Consider the following 13191-nt stretch of genomic DNA (forward strand, 5'->3'; position numbering starts at 1 on the left):
GCCTGTGCCGATCGAGCCCCACCAGACTTCTGCCAAAGTCTTGGTGATAGATGAACTCCAAAAAAAAAAGAGAGATGAGGAGGTGGTTCGGTCCGAGAGAGGAGGAGGAGGAGGTGGTGATAAGGTTGAGTCAATGGGCATAGCAGGAAGAGAAAGGAAAATGGGACGGGAAAATGGGTATAGAAAATGGGTATAGCATGAAGGAAAATGAGACAGAGAGAGAAAGAGATGAAAATGGGAGTCTACTGTACATAATAGGGAAAAGATTTAGGCATTTACTTTACACTTTGTCGCTTTTTTTTTTACTTTGTCGCGTGTTACTTTATATATATATACTATAATACTTTTTTAAATGTATTGTAATGATGTGTTATTGAAATGGGGTTTTGTTGTAGTGTCTGTTTCATTTGATGGCGAGCATTGTAAACTGAAATCCTATATCTATTTTTGATTAATTCCAGTCGAACACTATTTTTAAGAAAGTTGATCTCCACATAAATGCCTCAGTTTCCTAAAACTGCTTGTCTTCTTTCTTGAATTTCTGCAAGAGTCCTAAAGAAATTTAAAAAACAGGTTTTGTGTAGAGAACCCAATAAATCAAAAACTCTTGTGAGAATTATTAAGTATATGGAGAAGGAGATTTTCAATATACATAGGGAAAATGCATTCGGAAAACCATATCTTCAAACAAATCTAGAATTTATTGCACCTATATCTAACAAACCAGCAGACCCCTATTGTTTCCAAGAAAGAAACACTAACTCCATGTTTCTAAAATGAAACAATATAAAGTGAGCACATTAGTCATTGTTTCCAAAAGATACTTCTGTCATAATACACTTAAAATTAAAAAGCAATAATGGAAAATTAATTGTAATACTTTTTGAGTTCAAGATAAGCAAAAAGAAAAAATCTGAATTGATTAGTGATTTTGATTAATCTAATATTTCTCAACATCAGCCTCATTTTTTCTTTATAAAATTGTATATGCATGTGTACATGTATGTAAAAATGATTATTCCTTCTCAACAATGACACACAACAAGTCAAGTGACAACAACCAGCAAATATATTTTTCCTGTTTCGTTCCCAACAAACAAGAACTCGTCAAAAAGTACTCTACAATTGCCTAATGAATTACATTAGCTCAAGTGCCCACAGCCAACAAAAAGATGAGAAAAGTTTTGTAGCTAGAATTACAAAATGATAAAGGAAAGAAAGTTCTAGTAGATGACTAAGAAGTTTATAATATATTAACCGTGGTTAATTATATGACTGTCCTGTGATATGTTTAATGGGAAACTAAGAGTCAACATAAACTTTAGTTTCAGGCATGGGAAACTTTATTCTACATAAGTTTCTAATATATTTACCATGGTTGAATGGCACACTTGTCATTTGAGAATACTGGTGGAACACTAATTATTTAACTCATGCACAGATGAATGGCACACTAAATATTGAGAATACTAGCAGCTTCATTACATTACAATACTTCTATCTCTATATCAATGGAATAAAAAGATTTTCATACACTGATTTAGTTATGATCACAAGTCTTTTCAATAATACAATGGATCTTATATATAAAGAGGCATCCAAAATAATGAAAAGTTTCTTTTGCAAATGAGCTTTTATCATTGGGTCAATCTACTAGTTGATTTGTCTGCAAAAGCTCATATCCTTGTAGCCCAAACTATAATAGCTCAACAATACTATCAATCAGGACAATTAAGGGGAAAAAAACAGAGAATCAATATCTGAATACAAGAACCCAAAATTTATTGTTCATTCTCAATAAATAAGTAAGCATTCACCTACATAGGACTTATAGGACATATCGGACCTTCAAGAGCAGAAAGGCAAAGGCGATCTTCTGATGTTCAATACCAAATTCTTGTAGTGATTTATGTCATAGAATGACCCATTGGAATAAATTTCAATAAATGAAAAACAAAAACTGTTCAAGGAAATAACAAAATTTATTGAAAAATAACAAAATTTACCATAAGTTTGCAGCAACACAATAACAACAGAAAGCAGTGGAAGTGAAAAGGCTTGAAGTAGTGGCCATGGAAGCAATTTACCCAGCTACAAAAACAAGAATTTCATAACCAATTATAACAAAATCAGTTAAAACAAGTATTATAAGATAATAAGATAAATTCATGGGATACCATTCTATCTACTAAGATCCTAGTAAGCTTAGGAAAATTAATAGCAAACTAGCAATGATGCGTATTTTTGTTCCCTTTCACTGTAACAAAGTAATACTTATAATGATGATAACAAATTATGCTCACCATTCAAATCTTATCTAATAACAGATTTCACCTGCTTCATCTTTCTGTTAGATTCACATAATCATAAACTAACCTCAGCAAGAGGAAAGGCATACTAATACACATTTTCTCAAATCAAATTGGATTATCAATTAATCATGAACAAATCAAGCCAATAAGGTTCTTACTGCGTTCTTATACGAAACATAAAGCTACAAATGTTCAAGTTCTGAGTCATATTGCGAGGCCATTGAAATCTTTAAACAAAAATTTGCTCAGCAAGCTAGATTTATGCCTTTTTATTTTTGATTTCTGCCAACAAAGGTTTAAGTTCTCCTTTCCCGTGTAGCTTCACAGTTTCTGCATAGGAAATAAGCAGCCATAAAAGTCTTTTTTTTTTCCCTAGGCAAAGTGCATATTGCCAAAATGTAGAGAGATCTCATTCATGGGCATGCTTGGATATTTTTTTTGAATTAAATATATTTCTTTCTTTTTTTTTCTATTTTTTTAAAAAGGCAAAACATAAAAGTAAAAAAATTGTTATCATACAAGGCCAAAGGTTTTCTAAAGAAAATTAAGTTTTCCTAAAAAAATAATATAGTGATGGTTTTGGCTAGTATATTAGTGTTTGCAAATTAAAAGGAAAAAAACTAGTATAGGAAGAAGTTGTACCTGAACAGCCACCAATCAAAGAGTAAGAGAAACAGTGAAAACACAGAATTGTAAATAGTTTAGATACCATAAGATTAGAGCAATTACCTGTCCACAAGTGACAAAAAGAGCTGCAAGCTGTTCTTCAGTGACCTATGTCCCGGTTACTAATGAATTAGTCATGCATACACCAAAGAAGAGGTAAATAATGGGCCTAATGGAAACACCAAAAATAAGTTGCAAATGGCTTACCTGTTGATCAATGTCAGAAACATAAACAGTTTTTTAAATTCTATCTTCCCGTTGTGCCATACTAGTCTTGATGTTCATTCTCCGTTTCCTTCGCTGTTCCTCTGAAAAATAGCACCCATCAACAAACTTTTCAACTTGGTTCTCAAGGTTAGAGTTCAATTCACATTAGTTTTAAATCATAAATATAATCTCCCTGAAGCTTGCCTTATCTTTCCAAAAGATACAGCAAGAAGTTATAAAATCAAAACCCATAAAAGCTCATATGAAAAACACAAACGGGCACTGGTCATTCATATAAATTCAATTGAATTGAATATCAGTAAATTTCCTGCCTTACATCTTCTATGAATTTGCATTTCCTTGAGATAGAGAAAAAAGAGCAATCGTCACAGTAATAAGCAAGTTGGCAAATGGAAAATCATTGAAAAGAAAAAAAAAGAAAGAACATTGAAATATGAATAGATAAAAAGCTGCAGCAGTGGCTCAGATAGAAACAAATTCAGTCATCAAGTAACAAATATATACAGACAACACAATTTCCCAACATTTTCTACCTGATTAACTGCAGAATATCAGAGAGAAAGTCTAGATACCGTTTGCCTTCAGGATCCCATATACATGATCCCTTTGCTTGAGAGAACACAACTGGTATTGGGTGATAGCTGCATTTCAACAGCTAAAAACTCTTAGACAAGTACTGTATTAGCATTTAGAAACAGCTGCTCATTAGGTTGCTCTAGCAGAAGAAATTCAATACAAGGAAAACTATACACAAGATAATGTAAGTGCAAACTTCAAAACATCAAAATGACACAAGTTGAAGAACATCAAAAGTGCTTACATTCCTTCCCAGTTCGTCCAAAACAGGGTAAGCTTCTCTCTCGAGGTCCGCCACACTGGAATCCAAGAACATACAAACAACATCCAATGCAATCTCAAGAACTTGAAACTCAAATGGAAGCTCACATTGCAGACCTTCAACAGCCTCTGGAACAGGTAACCAATGTCTACTTGTTAAATCATTCATTTCATTTTCTTGTCCCTCAAAAGGACCTGCTGCTCCATTGATTTTAAATGGGCCTTTATTAGGAAGTTGTTGCCTGAGTTGATCCACAAATGGAAGAACTTCCTGGCGAAGAAGGTCAAGCAACAACACCTCTTCAGTTGTAACTATTGCCTTAATAAATTATAAATTAACCCCCATGGCCTTCTCTCTTGCTGCAAGACAAATATAGCAAATATACTTATACAATTTATCATAACCAACTACCATACATAATTAATATACAACAAACAAAGAATCAGATACCAGGGCTCATCGATTCTTTAGCTACTTTTGACTAATTGGACTGTAAAGCTATAGCTTGGGCAGATTTCATTAAAGTGAGCGGAACAGGCAAGGTGAAAGAGAACAGCTCCAAAACAGTTTCTTCTGAAATTGTTCATATTAATAATCTGTAACTACATTAAATTTTCAAAACTAGAAGACATATATATATATATATTCCCTAAACAAAATTTATAAAATTCTGATATTGATATTAGAACAAATTCACATCAAAAAAGGGGAAATTACCAAGGATGTTAGAGGAAAGAGCTCAAAAAGTAAGAAGAAATAACAAAAAAACAGGGTGATAATATCAAATGTACTAAAATGTTGAATACAGTAATTTCCCTATACTGTTTTGTACCGAAGCGGATATAGAAGCATAATGAAAATAGTTTTTTATCATGAATTGAAAGAAAACGAATCGTTCTTTTATGCAATCCAAACAAAAAAAAGTGTTTTTCGCAACTCGAACATTTGATTAGAATCCGAGAGCCACTTCTCTGACACCAATGGCACCTTTTCTTCCTCTTATCCCTACCCAAGTTCCCCACATTTCGAGCACAGGGCAATACCTTCACAATTAAAATCACAAACCAAATCGATTAAAATGGAATCATTAAACACCAAAATTTGGAATAAAAAGAAAACTACTAACAGAAAAGGTAATCCTAGGTCACCTGCAATTTCCAACAAGGCAATGCCTCAATGTTCTTAGACTGAAACCGTCGTTGCTGAACCGGCCAGAGCTAGCTGGTCTCACGCATGGAAGAAGAAGGCTTGGCCGCACACAGGGAAGAGGAGAAGAAGAGCTGGCCTCTGGTGTCATCGTTCGCCTCTGGTGTTGTGTGAGGGCTTAGGCCCGCGTGGTCGAAGCTTCGACGACCTCTGAAGATCCTTAGCCGGCGCGTGTAGGGGAAGGTAGTGGTCAGTCTCGACAAAGAAAAAGGTGAGAGAGAAAGAGTGAAGGAGAGAGGTCTGGTGGGAGAAAGAGATCTGAGAGAGAGGAGAGAGAATGATGAGGAAAAAGGAGAAGGAATTGAAGGAAAGGAATTGGGTCTCTCGGGTCTCACAAATGAAAAAAAATGCTAAGTGGCGGGATGGTGTAATTATTAATGCCCTTTTTTCATAAAGTGGCCCAAATATAGTACTCTAGCATACTACCTTTTTATTAGTATTATATTCATGTGTTATGGAAAAGGGTATTTGGTGTAGTGGTCCACTACAACTTATGTATTCGTCGTAAACAAGAGCTGCATCAGTTGAAAGTCTCAACAGCAACAAGTGTTGGCTTTGCCCACAACATAATCAGAATTTTTGGTCACCACTGAGGGTTTTAAAGAAGCAATATGGATACAAGGAATTCTACAAGAGTTGAAACTTTTGAAGGATAAAGGAACTATTTTTTCTGACAGGCAATCATCAATTCACTTGTGTAAAAATCTTTTTTATCATGAGAAGAGTAAACACATTGATATCAGGCTGTATTGGATAAGAGAAAAGATAGAAGATAAAATACTAGAGCTAGAGAAAGTTTACACAAGTGGCAATCCTGCAGACATGGGAACTAAGGTTCTCACTCTCAGCAAGTTGAAACATTGTCTCAGCTTGCTGAACATTGGAGTTTTTTGAAACACTTAGAGTATATCAGCATCTTTGAAGATCAATCTTGGGATTGTGAATCTTTAGAGGATCAAGGTGGAATTTATGGGAATTAATCCTCCTAAAGATCAACCACTTTAGCTAACTCAGCCCAAAATACAAAGTTGGTTAGAAATCTGTTACTGAGTCTTGTTTTAGCTATGATCTATAAATAGCTTTAGTCCCTTACTTTTCATTCTGTAACTTGTAATAAAAACTAAAGAGAGACAAAGTTTAGAAAAAGCTTGTTAGAGAGAGGATTGAGTTCTTTGTGATTAAGAACATTGGGTGTACTCGGGGTTTGGGGAAGAACTGAGACTGTTCTTCCATTTTTGAGTGCTATGAGCTTGAGAGATTCTTTGTCATTGGTGTTTGTTCAAGTTCAGATTCTTCATAGTGGATATGAGATGATGATTCTCAGCTAGAGTATGGCTAGGGATCAAATTGATCTCTAGGACCGGAGCCATGATAAAATTTGTGTTGTTCTTTCATTGAATTCTAGTTTTATATTATTGTTGACTTGATCTGTTTAATTTTCATTAATCTTGTTATTGATGTGTTTTGATCAATCAAGTATTTAGGTGAATCTGCTTGTTGAATTTATATCCAACAAGAAGTTTAGAGAAGATCACAAACATTGTATTAGGAATTTCTCTCATTCTTATTTTCCCAACTTCGAGGAGTTCTTATAGTATCCTTGAGATATCAAACTTTTTTAAAATTCATGATTACTATCAGAATCAATATATTTCTTTAGTAGACTTATCTTTCTTAGTTAACTTTGTATAAGATTTAGTAATATGGTTCTAGTATTTTTGAGATATCAACTTTTATAATATTCATGACTACTATTAGTTTGAAACTATTTCTTTGTTCAACTTTCTACTAACAAAGTAAGTATTTATCAAATCTATTTTGTCATTAACATAATTTTGTTTCATTATCAATTTATACCAACCTCCAGATTATATTATTTATATATTTAATTGTAATTGTACATTATCAGTTTATATTGGTCTCCATTTTATATTATTTACCTTTTTTATTGTACTGGTCCATTATTAGTTTATACTGGTCTCCCTTTTATATTATTCATATTTTTTATTGTATTGGTTCATTATCAATTTATTCTGGTGTCAAGATTATATTATACATTGCTATTACTTGTACTATCTTTCTTATATATTTTGTATCACTCCACTTATATTAATTTTTAGAGTATAAGTGTTTCGTGGTATCTCATAACTAGTGCCCTAGAATAATTTTTTTTTTTTTTAAATTGGGCTATCATAGAATTTTTATGGGGGCTTTGGTCTATAATTTTTTGTGTTAGAGATACACAACAATTATTGAATTATTTTTGGACTATATTTTATAATATAACTGAATATATGTGAAATAAAAAGCTTTAGATTGTAGTTTCTAAGTTGGATTATTAAGTTAATATGGTAATTATTGTCGATTAAGAGCCTAAGATTAAGATTTTATGTCTTAAGTGGAAACTAAGCACATGATTAATGCTTACATTAGTGGAGTTCGACCTAAAGGAAATTATTCAAGGGAAAAGACATTTTGAAAACTCGAGGGAGTTAATAAAAGACTAAGAGGCTAGGAAGGAGAATTTATTTTATCATTTCTTTCAGCCACAATTTCGAAAAATATAAGGAGTGAAAGGAAGAAAAACTAGAGAAGAGAAAAGATAAGTGTTCATAGTTTCAGCCTAGAGAATACAAGATCAAGGGTAAGTCTTTGATTCATTAACTCTTGTTGATTTCAGGTAGGTGTAATTCTTAGAGATGATTGTGGTGTTTGTAGATTTTAGAGTGCATACTTGAAGAGAAAAACTTGTGGTGTAGGCTTGGATTAGGGAAGCACCAGGCCCTTTGGGACTTTGGTGTATGCTCAGGTGCTAGAGAGAGAACCACCACTGGCGTGGTTAGAAAGATGATGATGGTTGCCAAGAATCATGGCTAGGGTAGTGGTCACCAAGGTGGTTGATGATTATGATGACGACCATGACAACAATGATGATGATGATGTTGATGGGGTTAAAGGCTCAGACAAGCCAATGGAGGTGAGCCTAGGGCTAGACATGCACGAACCAAGCACGACCCATGCATGTTGTTCAAGTACATACCCATAAAAGCTAAGGTTGTTCGGGTCCGAGGCTCGAAATTAGAAATTAAGGCTCGAGAAATATTTTCAAAGGTTAGAAAATATTTTGAGATTAAGAATTTTATCCAATGGGCTTAAGGCTCAGGATATAGCCTCTGGCTTGGGATTTGAGCTCAAGGATGGGAAATTTAATATCTTAAGAGAGTTGGGATTCTAAACTTTTATTAAGAATCAATTATTATTAAGGATTATAACTTTTGAAGTTTAATTCGGGTTTCCAAGAGTTGTATTTTGGTCATTTTACTCAAAGGTCTCGGCTTTAGCCAAATGTCGAGAATGAGATTTTGGGATAGTAATCCTTTAAATTATTTTCTTAAGAGACTTAGTAAGAGCATAAGCTAAGTTAATGTGACCTAGAAGCGATCGTCACTCATAGAGGAAAACTACTTCTGGTAAGGACTCAAGGTAAGGAAGTCTGCATTGGAGTAACTTATGATATACGTGGAAATATCTGTTTAGTATGGTGTATTGTAATATCCGCGTTCCTGAAAGGGTAATTTCGTAATTTTATCATAAGGGGCATTTTGGTGATTTTGCATATGTATGAGTTTAAGTATTTATGAATCACGTTTATGGAAAAATACATTCAAATAGATGGACATGAGTATATTGCCTTACAAATATTTTTTTTTGTTTTAATTTAATTATTTATTTTATTCTTATTTATTATTATTATGGTTATGAGTATAATTAAAATAATAATAATAATAGTGGGATATTGGTTTTTATTTTATTTTTTAATATTATTATTATTATTAGTATAATAATAATATATTAAAATGGATAGGCATGAATATTGCCTAACAAATATATTTTTTTGGATTAAAATAAGTATTTACTTTATTTTAATTATTATTATTTTTATGAGCATAATAACAATAATAATAATAGCGAGGTATTATTTTTATTTTGAATATTATTATTATTATTATTATTATTATGAGTGTGATAATAATAATATGGTGTGAATTATTATTTGATTAGTCAATAGAATTATTGTTAATATTATTATTATTCTTAAATAAACACAGTAATAATAATAATGGGGGTATTTTTTACTAGGGATATTCTTGGACTCAAAATATCAATAAAATGTGATTACTTGATGGATTTTAAGAGTTGAAACATATAGGGAAATAATACATTTATTAAAATATGTTTTAGACATTAATATATCCCTTTTTTAAGGGATGTGTCTAGGGCTTCTAGGGTTCCTTTTTTCTATATAAAAAAACATTTTGAGGAGCCTTTGAGCCTCCAAAGCCGTGAGAAGTGAGAGAGGAAGAGAAGAATTCGAAAATTCTAGAGAGAGAAATCGTGAGGATTTTCGGGTTTGAGAGCCTTGGGGAGTGCGAGGTTGTTTTGAATAATTTAGAAACACTTCTTGGCATCAAATATAAGTTTTATACATGACAAAAAGGGTCGAGAGTGAGTGTTTCAAAAATAACCATTTTTTAACCTTAATATGGTGTTCTTGAGTGATTTCAGGTTCTTGAGTATTTGAGAGTGATTGGTATTCGTGGATGGTATTAGAACACATTAGGGAACCTGAAGGATCTATTTTGACGTAAAGAAATGAAGCAAGAGCAACTAGAACAAAAATTTGCATTTTTAACTCCATTTTTTCTAGTACATTGGCGTTGGGGAAGGCAACATCATTCTGGCGATTGTGGGGCATCTTTCCTTTGCTTCTGGGCTGGTGTGAGGTGGTGGGAACATTAAAAAGGTTTTCCAATGGTTAGGAGGTCCAAAACACAGCGGAGAGAAGATTGGGCACTCGCTGGCACCGGAAAAAAAGACCAAATTCTGGCCAGCCACCATTTTTGCTATTTTGAAGGTTTAAATCTCACTTTTTTTCTTGCTTTTTGGTCTTGTTTTATGTACTTAAATGTTCGGGGATGATTTTGTATTGATTTGGGACATTTATGATGATTATATTAATGATTATGAATTATTTTCTTAAAAATAATTGTGAAAATATCTATATATAGATTATGGGGCTATTTTGGAATTGGATTCTTATAAGTGGATGATGCTATGTAAATAGAATTTAATAAAATAAATTAAGATGAGATTCTACCTACTATTTTGCAACTATTTTCAAATTGAAAAATATTGCTTACATGTTTCAAATTGATCTAATAATATGCTAGGGTCTTGTTTAATAAAGGGTTAATTATTTTACATTTTTATGCACTAAAGATGTGATTTTTTAGTATAAAAATTTGTTATATTGCATGAATCTTTAAAATATATTTTCGCGACCATAAAATCTGATTTTGAAATGTTAAAAATCATATTGAAACTGATTTTGAAGTTGTAGGTTATTAAGTTACTATTTTTCAAGTTAATTATAATAATTAGTTGTTAAATAAAATTTAAATGAATTAATTATGTAAATAGGTGTACTCACTTTGTTGATGTTATTTTAGGGACTATAAAATAATGTGGAAAATATGGAAAAATAATTTTAGAAACATGAGTTTTGTTTTTAATTAGGTAATTAATTTATTATTTTTTATGCATTAAAATTTTCAATTTTGGCATGAAATATTGAATATAATGCATGACTAATATTTCAATATTTTTTAATAGGTCAAATTGATTTTTGAATCACTTCATCTATAATAATTCAGTGATTATATTTTAATGTCTTAATTTGACTTTTGGAAATAAAATAAGCCTTAAGGGTTATTTAAATAAATTAATTTACGCGTATAAATTATTTTGACATAAATAGCTAATTTTAAGCATGTAAAAAGTTTCTTATGATTGTGGTTTTTAAACCACCAATGGTTCTTAAATACCATGCAAAATGGTTTTGTGATTGTGCTATGTTTGTATATCTAATTTCAAATTTGGGTCTTGTATGTGTATTGAAACTTCATTTTCAACACTTAGACAAAAAAAAATTAGTAGAATATTGTCTTGTACGTTTTTAGGGCTCGGTCTTAAGAAGGACACTCAATAAGAAGTTTGAGAAGTTGAATTGGCGTTGTCAGGAATATGGGAAGAAGAGTGGACACCTCCTCACAGAGTTTACAGTAGGTTAATTGTTAAGTGCGTGATAGAAATGATGGCATATGAGTTGCTAAATTCGTTATTGAATGTTTATGTATGATTTGGGAAAATGTTATTTGATGCCTATGTTTAGTGCATGAGTTATTGTTGTGGCTGCCTGTGTGCAAATAATACTTGCAAGGACTTTTTTGATATCACGGGCAAGAATAATTTATGGTAAGTATTGCCCTGTGGGAATGTCATGTGTGCGAATAGCATGTGCCAAGGCAAGTTGCATTATACGTTTGATCCACGTGAGTGCTAGTCATCTAATTTCATGTGTGCATAATGTGAAATGATATGGATTTTAAATGTATGTGAGCATAGCATATATTAAAGGATTGTTTATGATAAATTATGTTATGAATGTATGTTAGTACAACATGCATTTAAGATTGTCTTTGATATGATTTGATATGACATAAAATGAAATGATATGATTGGATATGACAAGGAATGATACGGTATGGCATGGAAATGATATGCTATGGCATTGTTATTTATTAAGATAGAATTGGTTTTTATCTAATTGGGAGGGATGTGTCCAACACAACTCTTATTACTAGGCATTAGCTCACGGGTACTGTAACGCCCCAATTCCCTAATATGGCTTAATGCCTAGATTAGGGGCTGCGAGGTAATAATTGTATTAATTGTGTGCTTGTGTGTTATGATCATGTCATTAAATAAATTATATTATAATATAATTATGCTTGCATGTTTAGGAGTATTAAATATGCATGTGGGCTCGTTTCTTATAAGAATGGCTTTTTTGTAATTTTGACCCGTTGAAGGTATAATTGTAAATATGTGTGTGTATGATTGAGACCACATTATTATGTGGATATATTTGGGTTATTCGGCACGAGGCGATCCTAGTGAGTAAGCTAGCAAACAAGTCACAACGGGGTCAAATACCCGGTTCAGGGTAAGCCTAGGGGTATTTTGGTAAGATAGCACCTTACCGGGGTTGGTCAGGTAATAGGAGATCAAATGGTTGTTACTTGGAAATAATTGGGATTTATTTGGATATGGGGAGTTTATTAGGAATTAGAGGGAATAGTGGTAATTGACCAAAGTGCCCTTGTGATCATTGGAGAGGGAAAATTGGGTTTAGGGGCATTTAGGTCTTTTGGTAGGCCTTGTCTTGACTCAGCCAGCTTGGAAGGGTGTAGAGGACTAGAGAATCACTCAGAAAATTAAAAAAAAAAAATTCTCGCTCTCTCTCTCTCCTTAGTGACTTGGGAATTTTGAGATTTTGAGGAACAAAGCTTGGGAATTTAAGGTTTGGTGTCTAGGACTGGGCTAGGAGAAACTTGGGACCATAATCCAGCCAATGTGTGACGCCCCACGTCACTATGGCTGCTTTCTGGAATGATGACTGGCCCTACAAACCAACACGAGTCTTTTCAGCGTGCTTTGTCCTCACTCGCATGCTTCCTGGGAAAACTTCCCATGAGGTCACCCATCCCTAGATTACCCCAGGTCAAACACGCTTAACTTTGGAGTTCTCGGGTGATGGGCTACCGAAAAGAAGATGCATCTTGTTGATATAGGTAGTAACCATCAATCTATTTAAGCCCTCTTCAACTATGCAGTCCCATACCTACACAGCCTTAGAATCGTCACACTTGACCTTCCCCAGGCGGTGTGGGATTACACAGCTTACCCGGTCTTTCCCCTCACGGATCATGGGATTCTGACTGTCACAATCACCCCCCCCCCCTTTACGTGTCTGACGTGCATGTCGGCCACACTTTCGCCTGGGTCAAGGCTCTGATACCGAGTTGTAACGCCCTAGTT

At 33.3% G+C, this 13191-nt stretch overlaps 1 long non-coding RNA gene across 1 annotated transcript; it reads right to left on the reverse strand.

The window, feature by feature from the left end:
- Positions 1-427: 427 nt before the first annotated feature.
- Positions 428-3269, reverse strand: LOC133824181 (uncharacterized). The gene is made up of 4 exons (XR_009888490.1): positions 3186-3269; positions 3042-3086; positions 2007-2091; positions 428-541 (listed from the first exon to the last, which is right to left on the reverse strand). It is a non-coding gene; the product is annotated as an uncharacterized LOC133824181 (long non-coding RNA).
- Between the last annotated feature and the right edge of the window lie 9922 nt (positions 3270-13191).

The sequence above is a fragment of the Humulus lupulus genome, chromosome 1 (genome assembly GCF_963169125.1).
Source record: "Humulus lupulus chromosome 1, drHumLupu1.1, whole genome shotgun sequence".
In the NCBI taxonomy this organism is placed as follows: domain Eukaryota; kingdom Viridiplantae; phylum Streptophyta; class Magnoliopsida; order Rosales; family Cannabaceae; genus Humulus; species Humulus lupulus.